Genomic DNA, 12,082 nt, shown 5'->3' with positions numbered 1-12,082 from the left:
ATGCCCCCCTTCCTACCCGCCCGACACTCAATAAATGTTACTCCTATATGTCCACTTAAGTGTTGATCCATTAATACCAGTTTGCTGGTGAGTACATGTGGTGCTTGTTTTTCCATTCTTGAGATACTTCACTTAGTAGAATGGGTTCCAGCTCTATCCAGGAATATACAAGAGGTGCTATATCACCATTGTTTCTTAAAGCTGAATAGTACTCCATGGTATACATATACCACATTTTATTAATCCACTCATGTATTGATGGACACATGGGTTGTTTCCACACCTTTGCTATTGTGAACTGCGCTGCTATAAACATTTGAGTGCAGGTGTCCTATTTGTAGAGTGTCATGTGATCTTTTGGATAGGTGCCCAGTATTGGAATTGCTGGATCAAATGGTAGATCTACTTGTATCGCTTTAAGGTATCTCCATATTGCTTTCCATAGAGGCTGAAGCAGTTTGCAGTCCCACCAGCAGTGTAGGAGTGTTCCTCTCTCTCCACATCCACACCAACATTTATTGTTTTGGAACTTTTTGATAAAGGCCATTCTTACTGGAGATAAGTGATATCTCATTGTGTTTTTGTTTGTTTGTTTGTTTTGAGACAGAGTCTCGCTTTGTTGCCCAGGCTAGAGTGAGTGCCATGGCGTCAGCTTAGTTCACAGCAACCTCACACTCCTGGGCTCAAGCAATTCTGCTGCCTCAGCCTCCCAAGTAGCTGGGACTACAGGCATGTGCCACCATGCCCGGCTAGTTTTTTCTATATATATTAGTTGGCCAATTAATTTCTTTCTATTTATAGTAGAGACGGGGCCTCGCTCTTGCTCAGGCTGGTTTCGAACTCCTGACCTTGGGCAATCCGCCCGCCTCGGCCTCCCAGAGTGTTAGGATTACAGGCATGAGCCACCGCGCCCGGTTCATTGTGGTTTTGATTTGCATTTCCCTGATGATTAGATATGTTGAGCATTTTTTCACATGTTTATTGGCCATTATTCTGTCTTCTTTTGAAAAATTTCTGTTCATGTCCTTTGCCTACTTTTTGATAGAGTTGTTTGATTTTTTCTTGCTGATTTTCCTGAGTTCTAAATAGATTCTAGTCCAATAAAGGATGGGTAACTTGTGAAAATTTTCTCCCATTCTGTGGGTTGTCTGTTTGCTCTCTTGACAGTTTCTTTGGCTGTGCAGAAGCTTTTTAATTTTATCAGGTCCCATTTATTTATTTTTGTTGCTCTTGTGATTGCCTTTGGGGTCTTCTTTCTAAATTCTTTGCCTAGGCCAATGTCTAGAAGAGTATGTCCAATGTTTTCCTCTAGAATTCTAATAGTTTCATACCTAATATTCAAGTCTGTTACCCAGCGTGAGTTGATTTTTGTGAGAGGTGAAAGGTGTGGGTCTTGTTTCAGTCTTCTACATGTGGCTATCCAGTTTTCCCAGCACCATTTATTGAATAAGGATTCTTTCCCCCAGTGTATGCTTTTGTCTGCTTTGTCAAAGATTAGTTGGCCATATGAGGATGGTTTTATATCTGGATTCTCTGTTCTGTTCCACTGGTCAATGTCCCTGTTCTTGTGCCAGTCCAAAGCTGTTTTAATGACTATAGCCTTGTAGTATAGTTTGAAATCTGATAAATTGATACCTCCTATTTTGTTTTTATTGCCTAGGATTGATTTTGCTCTACAGGGTCTTCTCTGGTTCCATACGAAGCGTAAAATTATTTTTTTCTATATCTGTGAAAAATGATGATAGTATTTTATTAGGGATTGCATTGACTCTGTAGGTCACTTTGGGTAGTATAGACATTTTAACAATGTTGATTCTGCCGATCCATGAGCATGATATATTCTTCCACCTGTTTACATCCTCTGCTATTTCTTTCTTCCCTGTTTTATAGTTCTCCCTGTAGAGGTCTTTTACCTCCTTAGCTAAATATATTCCTAGGTACTCTATTTTCTTTGTTGCTATTTTGAAGGGAATTGAGTCTTTGATTTGGTTCTCACTTTGACTGTTGTTGGCGTATATGAATGCCTCTGATTTCTGTGTATTGATTTTGTATCTTGAGACTTTACCAAATTCATTTATCAGATCAAGGAGTCTCTTGGTTGAATCCTTGGGGTTTTCTAGGTATAATATCATGTCATCAGCAAAGAGTGAGAGTCTGATCTCTTCTGCTCCCATTTGGACACCCTTAATTCCGCTCTCTTGTCTGATTGCTGTAGCAAGGACTTCCAGCACTATGTTGAATAGAAGTGGAGATAGTGGGCAACCTTGTCTAGTTCCAGTTCTAAGTGGGAATTCTTTCAATTTTTCCCCATTCAGTATGATGTTGGCTGTGGCTTTGTCATATATGGCTTGTATCATTTTTAGGTAAGCCCCGTCTATGCCTTTTTTGTTGAGTGTTCTTATCATAAAAGCGTGTTGAATTTTGTCAAATGCTTTTTCTGTGTCTATTGAGAGGATCATATGGTCTTTGTTTTTGCTTCTGTTTATATGGTGAATTACATTTGTAGATTTGTGTATGTTGAACCATCCCTGCATCCCTGGGATGAAGCCCACTTGGTTGTGATGGATTATTTTCTTGACAAGCACCGGGCACCATTCTTTCTGACTACTTCCTGCTAGGAGGGGGCATAGTTAGGGGCTATAGGCCGGGTCGGCTGGTGGAGGGGTGGTTGGTAGTGGGGAGTACAGATGAAGAAGTAGTTGGTTTACTGCCTCTCCCGACAGCTCTTGTAGGCGGCGCTGGAGGAACTGTAAAAGACGGGGAGCAAAGAGAAAGATTAGGCAGATGATGACACCGGGTCCTATTAGTGGCAATGGCCAGGTAGCCAAAGGGGACTGCCCCCAGCCGAAGGGGCACACATCCTGGCGGCGGCAGTTGTGCAGGTCTTCACTCAGGTTGGTGAGCTTGTCTATGTTCTGCTGCACAAGGCCCGATTCGCTGACATAGCAGCAGCATTCTTCACGAAGGAAAAGGCAGGTTCCTCCTTTTTCGGGCCTCAGCAGACCTAATGGTCTTCGATTTTGGAGCGTAACCTGAGCCAGCGACGTTAGTTGTCTTTGTAGTGAGGCCAGCAAGGCAGAAGTGGTTTCTAGGGTGATTTGCAGGTGACCTGCAAAATCTTGGGCAGAAATGACACTGTGGCCCAGGGCACCTCCCGAGAGCCCTGAGGCTGCAACGAAAGAGGCCAAGCTGAGACCCACCATGACAGGTAAAAAGATGGCTCGTCTCGGCCGGGACCCTGGGAGAGGCCACCCGAATCCAGACTCATCATATAGAGTTAATTGAGGGACCACTATGACAGGGAAACAAGGACCCGGGGTGGAATGTCGTGGAGAAGTGAGGCTGCGGGCAACGGCCTAGGCATAGTTGTTTCCCTTAGTGAGAGGGGACCCGTCTGCCTGGTGTCCCTTGCCATGTATGATAGCCAGTTGGGTGGGCAGCTGAAGGGCCTCGAGGAGCTGGGAGATCAGAGTGGCACTGACAACAGGAGCCCCTGGTGGGAGGAGGCACGCTCTCTTCGTGTGGCCGCGTGGCAGTGGGCTGTCATACAGACCTGCTTGGAGCCAGCACAGATATCGACAGTTTCGTCTTTGACTCGAGTGAGGGCAGTCAGTTCTGCCTTCTGGGAAGCGGAGCCCTCGGGGAGGCGGGCGCCTCTGTAACCTGAGAGGCCGAGACAAGGGCATGGGCTGCCTGGCGTTTGCCGTCATCGCCCACGGTCGAGCCGCCATCAGCAAACAGTGTTAAGTCTGCATCTGAGCGGGGCTGGTCCGAGAGGTCGGCCTGGAGGTGGTGGCGGCATCGACCGTCTCCGGGCAGGAGCGAGAGGAGAGGGTTAAGGACGGGATGGGCAGCAAAGTAGCGGGGTTTAGAGTAGCAGACTGTGTTAGGGTGATGTTGGGATTTCCTACGAATATGAGATGGGATTCCTATAACCTAGAGGGAGTGAGGAGCGCCGACGAGCGGTGAGTCAGCAGATCTTGGAGGCGATGGGTGGAAAAGACATGAAGGTGCTGTCCCAGGGACAGCTTCAGTGCTTCCCTGGCGAGAGAGGCTGCCGCGCCCAGTGTCCTAAGGCCAGGCGGCCAGCCAGGACCGTGGTGTCTAGTTGTTTGGATAAATAAGCCACTGGAGCACAGGTGGGTGGGCTCCAGGAGCCTAAGGGCTGGGCGAGGACACCCAGGGCCAGGACATATTTACGGCTAATGTGAATAGTCCCTGAAGGGCAATAGTCTATCTTTCTCCAGTATCATTTGCCTGTGACCCTAACTTCCCAGCGCTGGTCCTAAGGGTCGAGGATATCTAACTGGAGTTTACTTTTATTGGAATAGAAAGTGTTAGGATCTCCCCACGTAAAGACAAAGAGATTGTAACTCGCTGGGTCCAAGGGGATAGCAAAGAAGGCATCTCTGAGGTCCAGGACAGAAAAGCGGGCAGTGGAGGGCGGAATACGGGAAAGTGAAGTGCAGGGATTAGCACCACAGGGTGTATGGGATTAACAGCCTCGCTAATGACCCGTTTGGCTTCTTTACCGGGAGAATGGGTGCCTTATAGGGAGAATTAGTTGGGATTAAAAGTTTTTCCCACAGAAGACGTTCTATCATGGGTCTTAGACCTCTGCGGTGGGTGGCGAAACAGGGAACTGGGGGCGGGAAGGAAGGATGAAGGGTCTTTGAGTCGAATGAGGACGGGGTGTGGTGTGTGGCCACTACTGGGGTGGAGGTGTCCCAACCCCAGAGTCTACAAGTTCAGGCGGGAGAGGGAGCGTCTTGGGAGAGGCGGAGGGTGGGGGTGAGGAATCTGAAGAGAGGGATAGAAGGAGAAGGGCGGATGTCCCTGAGGAAAAGTGGAGTGTGGTGCCTGATTTGGCTAATAAGTCTCTTCCTAAAAGTGGAGCGGGACAGGAGGGCATGATGAGGAAGGAGTGGGTGATGGGACGGTCGTCTATAAGACGTGTCAGAGGGCCAGTAGTAGGGGCCGTGAAGGACTGCCGTCAGTGCCCATAACCGACACCTGGGAAGGATAAGTAGGGCCTGAAAAAGAAGCAGGACAGAGTAGGTAGCCCCGTGTTGACCAGAAAGGACACTGCCTCACCCGCTACCCTGATTGCTACCCTGGGCTCAGCGAGGGTGATCGGGGTGGCAGAGCCGGGGCTTCGTGGGTCTTCTGCAGCCAAGCCCAAAACCGTCAACGGCAGGTCTGGGGGTGGAAGGACTGACCCTCTAGACGTTTGTCTCAAGGGGCAATCACTCTTCCAGTGTCCCTCTTGACCACAGGCCGGACAAGGCTTATTGGGCTGACGTGGCTGCGGGCACCGGTTGGCCCAGTGGCCTCCTTACCGCACTTGAAGCAGGTGCCCGGCGGGGCGTGGCTGGTGGCTGGTGGTCGATGGCTTTCCGGGCCCCACCGGCCGCAGGGCTGCAACCGAGGCTTGGGCTTGCAGGTGTGCGTTTTGGTGGACGTGGGCTTTCCTTTGGGCCTCTGCCTGTTCATCTCGGGAACTAAAGATTTTAAATGCCATGTTCACCAGGTCTCGGATGGGGGTCTGAGGGCCTTCTTCTGCCTTTTTGAGTTTGCGCCTAATGTCAGAGGAGGACTGGTGATAAAGTGAGCTGCAAGGATGGTGGCCCCTGCTGGGGAGGTGGGGTCCAAGCGGGTGTGTTGGATGAGAGCATCCGTAAGGCGGCTGAGGAAGCCGCGGGATTTTCATTGGGCTTTTGAGTGATTTCTCTAAGCTTATTAAAATTAACTGCCCGATGGGCGGCGGCCTGGAGACCAGCAAGAACGCATTGCAGCATGCGATCTCGGCGGGTTCTACCATCTCGGCCGGCGGGGGTGTCTGGCTGGTATTCCCACCCTGGCTCACTGCGTGGACAGCCTCGGCCCCGACCGGCATGCTGCGGTCTGCTAGGTGGACTTGATCAGCATGTCCCTGAGCTGCCGCCCAGACACGTTCCTTTTCATCAGGAGTAAGAGTAGAAGCCAGAATGACAACAATGCCATGCCAGGTCAAATCATAGGCTTGTGTAAGACAGCGGAACTCTTTGGTGTAGGCTGGGGGTCGTTAGAAAAGGAGCCTAAACGCTTCTCAATCTGAGAGAGATCAGAAAGGGAGAAGGGAACATGGACGTGCACGACCTCTTCGGCACTGGCTACCTCTCTCAGGCGACAGAGAAGGGTTTGGCCTGAGGGCCCTGCGTGGGATCGAGCGTGGTGACTGACAGGGGACGTTGGCAGAGAGCCAGGGCAAGCAGTAGCGGAGGACGGTGGGGCACTAGGAGGAGGAGGAGGAGGACCTAGATATGGTGGAGGCCGAGCAGGGGGACAGGTAAGGGAGTCAGGCGGGCCAGAGAAGGCGGAAGAGGTTTCTAACGGGTCCTTCGGCTGAGAGGTGGAAGAGGCCAAGGACGGCGGAGGACTCAGTGCAAGGAGGATTTGTGACGGGTCACAGGTCTGACAGAGGGAAGGACGGGAGCGCAGATGGAAGAAAGCCTGGACATAAGGGCTCTCCCACCATTTGCCATTTCGGTGACAAAAGTTATCAAGATCTTGTAAGATTTTGAAATTGAAAGTCCCATTTTTAGGCCACTGTGACCTGTTGTCTAATTTGTACATCGGCCAGGCGGTGTTACAATAGAAAATGAGTCGCTTGGGCTGAATATCAGGCTTGAGGCCCAGGGCTGTAAGATTGGCTAAGAGACAGCCCAGAGGCGTGCTAGATTTGATTTTGGAGGGTTGACCGACCATGGTGTCCTAGTCCAATGAGGGAAGGATGAGATCGGGGAGCCAGCATCCCAGGTGGTCGATCAGGCCTTAAAGAGAAGGCTCTGAGCCTTGGGAAGGACCAACTGAGTGGATCAGGCATCCCTGAGGCACTCAGGTCTTTATGGTGGAGGATCTCTGATTTGGGCCCAAGGTTTTATGGACAGAGACCCTGGAATGGACACAATGAGCTAGGACCACAAGGGCAGAGGGACTTACCCAGGCCAATTAGCTGACTGGCATCTGGTGGAGGTCCTGGTCTGAGGTCAGGAAGACACGAGAGGGGACAGTGTGACCACAGCCATGAGGCAGGCCAGCACGGCTAAGGCTCCCCTCCCAGGTTTTGGCACCAAATGTAAAGTTTTTGGCAGTGAAAGAAGCAGACAGAGAGAGAGAGAGAGAGAGAGAGGGGCCAAACAACGTGGCTTTATTGAGTACTCCCGGGCAAGGTTCATGGGTCCCAAGAGAGTGGGGGCCTGAGAAGTCAAGTCCATTTGAAAGGGGGAAAGGCTTGTATACCATTTTAAGTGGGCTGAGGACTTTTGGCAGGAAGAGCTGGGTGACCTTTGGTGGTCATTGAGAAATAGGAGGGGCTGGCGGTATTTGCGGAATCCAGGAACCAAAAACTTTCTTATCTGGGTGAACATCTAGGTGTTGTCTGTTTTCATCGGGGCCTGGCAGTTGTCCTTGGCAGGTCTGGTCTCGAGAGCCTTTCCTTTTTGATCTAGGGAGGGGAGGGGGGCCCACCACCAGCCTTACAATAATTATCATTCAAAATTTATTTATAAACTCCTATCCCACTTACATTTATTTAAGTCTCATGTTCCTAACAATTATGCTTTGACTGTTTATAAAAATTTCACTATTCATTAAACGGGGCTACCCATCATCTTAAGTTATTTTCTTGTTGATAAATTTTGTAGCTTATGCATGTTAGCCACGTACCAAATATCACAGAAGCAAAGAGCCTAATCAGTTAAACATACGGCTTTTCCTTTTTTTCCTGCTGCCATGGCTGACACACATCAATTCATTTTTATTGTACATTTTGTTTGTAGGTTGAATTTATAATTTAAAAATCTCAAACACCTATAGAGATAACATAAGCTTATTGTTAGGTCCGGAGCCGAGACAGACACACACAAAAAGCCTCATGTGCACCAAAATGCTGTTTATTTTGAGCATCTGGGTGCAGATGGATGGAGACCAAAAAAGGCGTCCACAAGAGAAAAGAGAAGAGCCTTGGGTTTTATAGAGGGTTTTTCTGGGAGGAATAAACAAATTCTTTGGGAAGGATAAGGAAGCTAAGTTCTCCTTTTGCATTTCATTCCCTTATCTCCCTAGGGGTCTGGCCAAGGCTGCTTGCCTAATACACCCCTCGGAAGGGGGGAGCGGTGAGTGTATAGGAGGTTTGGATGGAAGTTTGGGGAGCGTGTATTCTTTAAGCCTAATATTATTTGACTAGTAAACCCAGGTAGAATAAAAATTGTATGTCTGCATTATATTCAATGCTGACAACTTTGAAAGCCTACCTCTTGTTGTTTTTATTAAACCAACAATATTACACTAGCCTTATCTACCAAAGATTATTCTAGATCAAGTGAACTTGAAAAATATTTGTTAGTTCCTATATTGCTGAGAGTTTTAGAAAAAATTTATATAAGTGTTGATTTTTTCTAAGCCAATTAAACTAGAACTCTGAGGAATTTTATAAATTAATTTTGGCAGTACCATCCAGAGGTAAGAATATATCGTGTATTATATTTATATGACATAACGATGTACATATATAAATATACAGACAGATATGTTGAGAAAAGAAAGAACTTATCTATCTAAGGAATGCAAGTCCTTTTAAATTATTAGGCACAAAGAGATATTAAAATGAGACAGCAACCACACCCACTGGCGTGGCATTCACCTTTGAAACTGCTTGCTGTGGCCACAGTAGCAACAATTTGTCTAATAACGTCTCACCAGACACTGTGACCCACGCCCTATAGCTGAACAATGGAGAGCCAATTGCTTATCCATGTTATTTCTGTAAACCAATGAGAATTCCTCAAACACAACTTTCCATTAGCCTACCCCCTGGTCCGCTTTTTTGCCTTTTAAAAGCCCCGCTGTAACACAGGCTAAACAGAGCTCATACCCGAGCTTACCTGGGTCTGAGTCTTTGGGGCAGCTGTCCTCACTTGGGCTCCAGTAAACTCTTTAAACCCTATTTTGTGCTTCAGCCTCTTCCTTTTAGGTCAGCATTGTGTCTAATATTGATCTTACCACCTTCATTCTAAAATTTTAGCTATGAGTCAAGTATAAATACAAACACAAAACTCCTGTATATGAGTGGGTTCTTTTTTTCTGAAACAGAGTCTCACTCTGTTGCCTGGGCTAGAGTGCTGTGGCATCAGCCTAGCTCACAGCAACCTCAAACTCCTGGGCTCAAGTGATCCTCCTGCCTCAGCCTCCCGAGTAGCTGGGACTACAGGCATGTGCTACCATGCCCGGCTAATTTATATATATATATATATATATATATATATATATATATATATTTTAGTTGTCCAGCTAATTTCTTTCTATTTTTAGTAGAGATGTGGTCTCACTCTTGCTCAGGCTGGTCTCGAACTCCCGAGCTCAAATGATCTGCCAGCCTCAGCCTCCCAGAGTGCTAGGATTACAGACATGAGCCGCTGCCCAGGGCCACTCCTTGAGTTTTCTACATAAACAATCATGTCATTACAAAAAGAGGAAGTTTTACTTTTTCCTTTCTGATCTGTATGCCTCTCATTTCTTTTTCTTGACTATTGCATGGCTAGAAACGCCAATATGGTGTTGAATAGAAGTTGATATGGTTTGGGTGTTTGGCCCCTCCAAATCGCATGTTGAAGTTTGACTCCCTGTGTTGGAGGTGCCGCCTGCTGGGCGGTGTTTGTGCCCTGGGGACGGGTCCCTCACAATCATCCCCATTATCATGGTGCCGCCCTGTGATGATGAGTGAGTTCTCACTTTGCTAGTTCACATAAGAGCCAGCTGTTTATAACAGGCTGGCACCACCTCCTCCCGCTCTTGCCTCTTCTCTAACCAGGTGACATCCCTGATTCCCCTGTGGAAGGAGATTTCAGGAAGGATTTCAGGAAGGCCCCTGAAATCCTCACCACGGGCAGATGCTGCTGCGATGCTTCTCGCAGTCTGCAGAACCGTGAGCCACATAAGCCACTTTTCTTTATGAATTACCCAGGCCCAGGTATTTCTTTTATAGCAGTGCAAAACGGACTAATACAGAATTGGTGAGATGGACATCCTGGCCTTGTTCTTGGTCTTAGGTGAAAAGCATTCAACCTTGCACAGCAAGTATGTTAGCAATAGGGGTTTTTTAAATTGCAATATCATTCACAGACCATAAAAGTCATAATGGCAATGTTTACAAGTCAGTATATTCACAAGGTTACCCAACCATCACCACTGTCTAATCCAAAACATTTTCATCTCTCCAAAAAGAAACTCTGTAGTCATTAGCAGTCAATTCCATCTCCCAGCCTTTGGTGACCACTAATCTACTCCATCTCTTTGGATTTGCCTATTCTGAAGATTTCTTTCACTGAGCATAAAGTTTTCCAGGCTGATCCATTCTACAGCAGGTGCCAGTACTTCATCCTTCGTATGCTGGATCCTTGCATGCTACGTAGCATTTGGTGGACCTCTCACATTGTTTACCCATTCATCAATTGATGGACATTTGGGTTATTTCCTCTTTGGGGCTATTAGAAGTAATGATGCTATGACATTCCTATACAGATTTGTGTGTGAACATATGTTTTCAAACCTTGAGTCCACCCCTAGGAGTGCAATTGCCGGGCTACATGCTAACTCTGTGAGTCACCTTCTGCGGAACCGCTAAACCCTCTTCACAGCAGCTGCACCGTTTCACGTTCCCACCAGCAATGTACGGGGTTCCAATCTCTCCACATCCTCGTCGACACGTTATTTTCCACTGTGTTTTTTCTACACACACACACACACACACACACACACACACACACACACACACATGTAAATGAGAGGATCATATGAATTTTCTTCTTTGGTCTGTTGATACAGTGAATTATCCTGATTGACTTTCAAATGTTGAACTGCCTTAACCAGTAATGACCAGTAATGCCGAGCACTTTTCATGTGCTTACTGGCCATTTGTATGTCTTCTTTTGTGAAGTGACTGCTCAACTCTCTTGTCCATCTTTTACTTGGGTTTTTCATCTTTTTATTGTTAATTTGTAGGAGTTCCCTAAATATTCATTTTTCAGATATATTTTCTGTAAATATTTCCTTGTTTGTAGCTTAACTATTCAATTTCTTAAGATTATAATTTGATAAGCAGAACATGTCAAAATTTAATGAAATCCAATTTATTAATTATTTTTGTTTTATGGTTACTGCTTTTTGTGCCATATCTAATAAATCTTTGTCCACCCTAAGTTGCAAAGATGGTCTATTTTGGGGCTGGGTGAGGTGGTTCACTGCTGTAATCCCATCACTTTGGGAGGCTGAGGTGGGAGGATCACTTGAGGCCAGGAGTTACAACCTGGGCAATATGGCAAGACCCCATCTCTATAAAAAATTAAAAACTTAGCCAGGCGTAGTGATGAACGCCTGTAGTGCCAGCTACCCAGGAAGCTGAGGCAGTGAGCGCTGATCGCACCCCTGCGCTCCAGCCTGGGCAACAGAGCGAGACCCTGTCTCTGAAAAAACAGAAAAAAATATATAGAAGCTTTCTGGTTCTGGCTCTTCTGTGGAGGTCTATGATTCCTCTTGACTAATTTTTGTAGGTGCTGTGAGATAAGACCAATGCTCGCTTTTTCCTCTGTTTCCTCTAGTTGCTCCACCCCACTTATTACGAAGCAACTGAAGAGCATTCTGAGATAATTTTTGAGAGACAACTAATCAATATTTTGTGTGGGTAATACACACATGTAGTTTAAATTAAAAGGTACAAAATTCAAAAGGTACAGAAGGCTACAGAAAAAAATTTCAATTTCCTCTCCATCTCTGTCACTCAATCTCCAGCACCCACGCTGAGATTCGATTTGCAGCCTGTGGGTGCGTGTGTTACGTGTGTGTGTGTTACATGTGTGCGTGTGTTATATGTGTGCGTGTTACATGTGTGCATGTGTGTGTGTCAGAGCTATAAAGTACAAGTCAGGCATTGCAAATAGCTCCAGCTCATTGTAAGGGCTTCCCTTGAGGCATTTGAAGCAGTGCCTAAGGATTTTTATCAAGGAAGAAACAGTAAGCTTTTTTCTTTCTCTTTTTTCTTTTTTCT

The 12,082-nt window shown here is 46.7% G+C and overlaps 1 protein-coding gene across 1 annotated transcript in view; it reads left to right on the top strand.

The window, feature by feature from the left end:
• Positions 1–12,082, top strand: part of CIDEA (cell death inducing DFFA like effector a) — a 511,919-nt gene that overhangs the window by 466,609 nt on the left and 33,228 nt on the right. The window lies entirely within an intron of this gene.

The sequence above is a fragment of the Microcebus murinus genome, chromosome 17 (assembly GCF_040939455.1).
Source record: "Microcebus murinus isolate Inina chromosome 17, M.murinus_Inina_mat1.0, whole genome shotgun sequence".
Classification (NCBI taxonomy): Eukaryota; Metazoa; Chordata; class Mammalia; order Primates; family Cheirogaleidae; genus Microcebus; species Microcebus murinus.
This window is presented reverse-complemented; position numbering and strand designations above follow the sequence as displayed.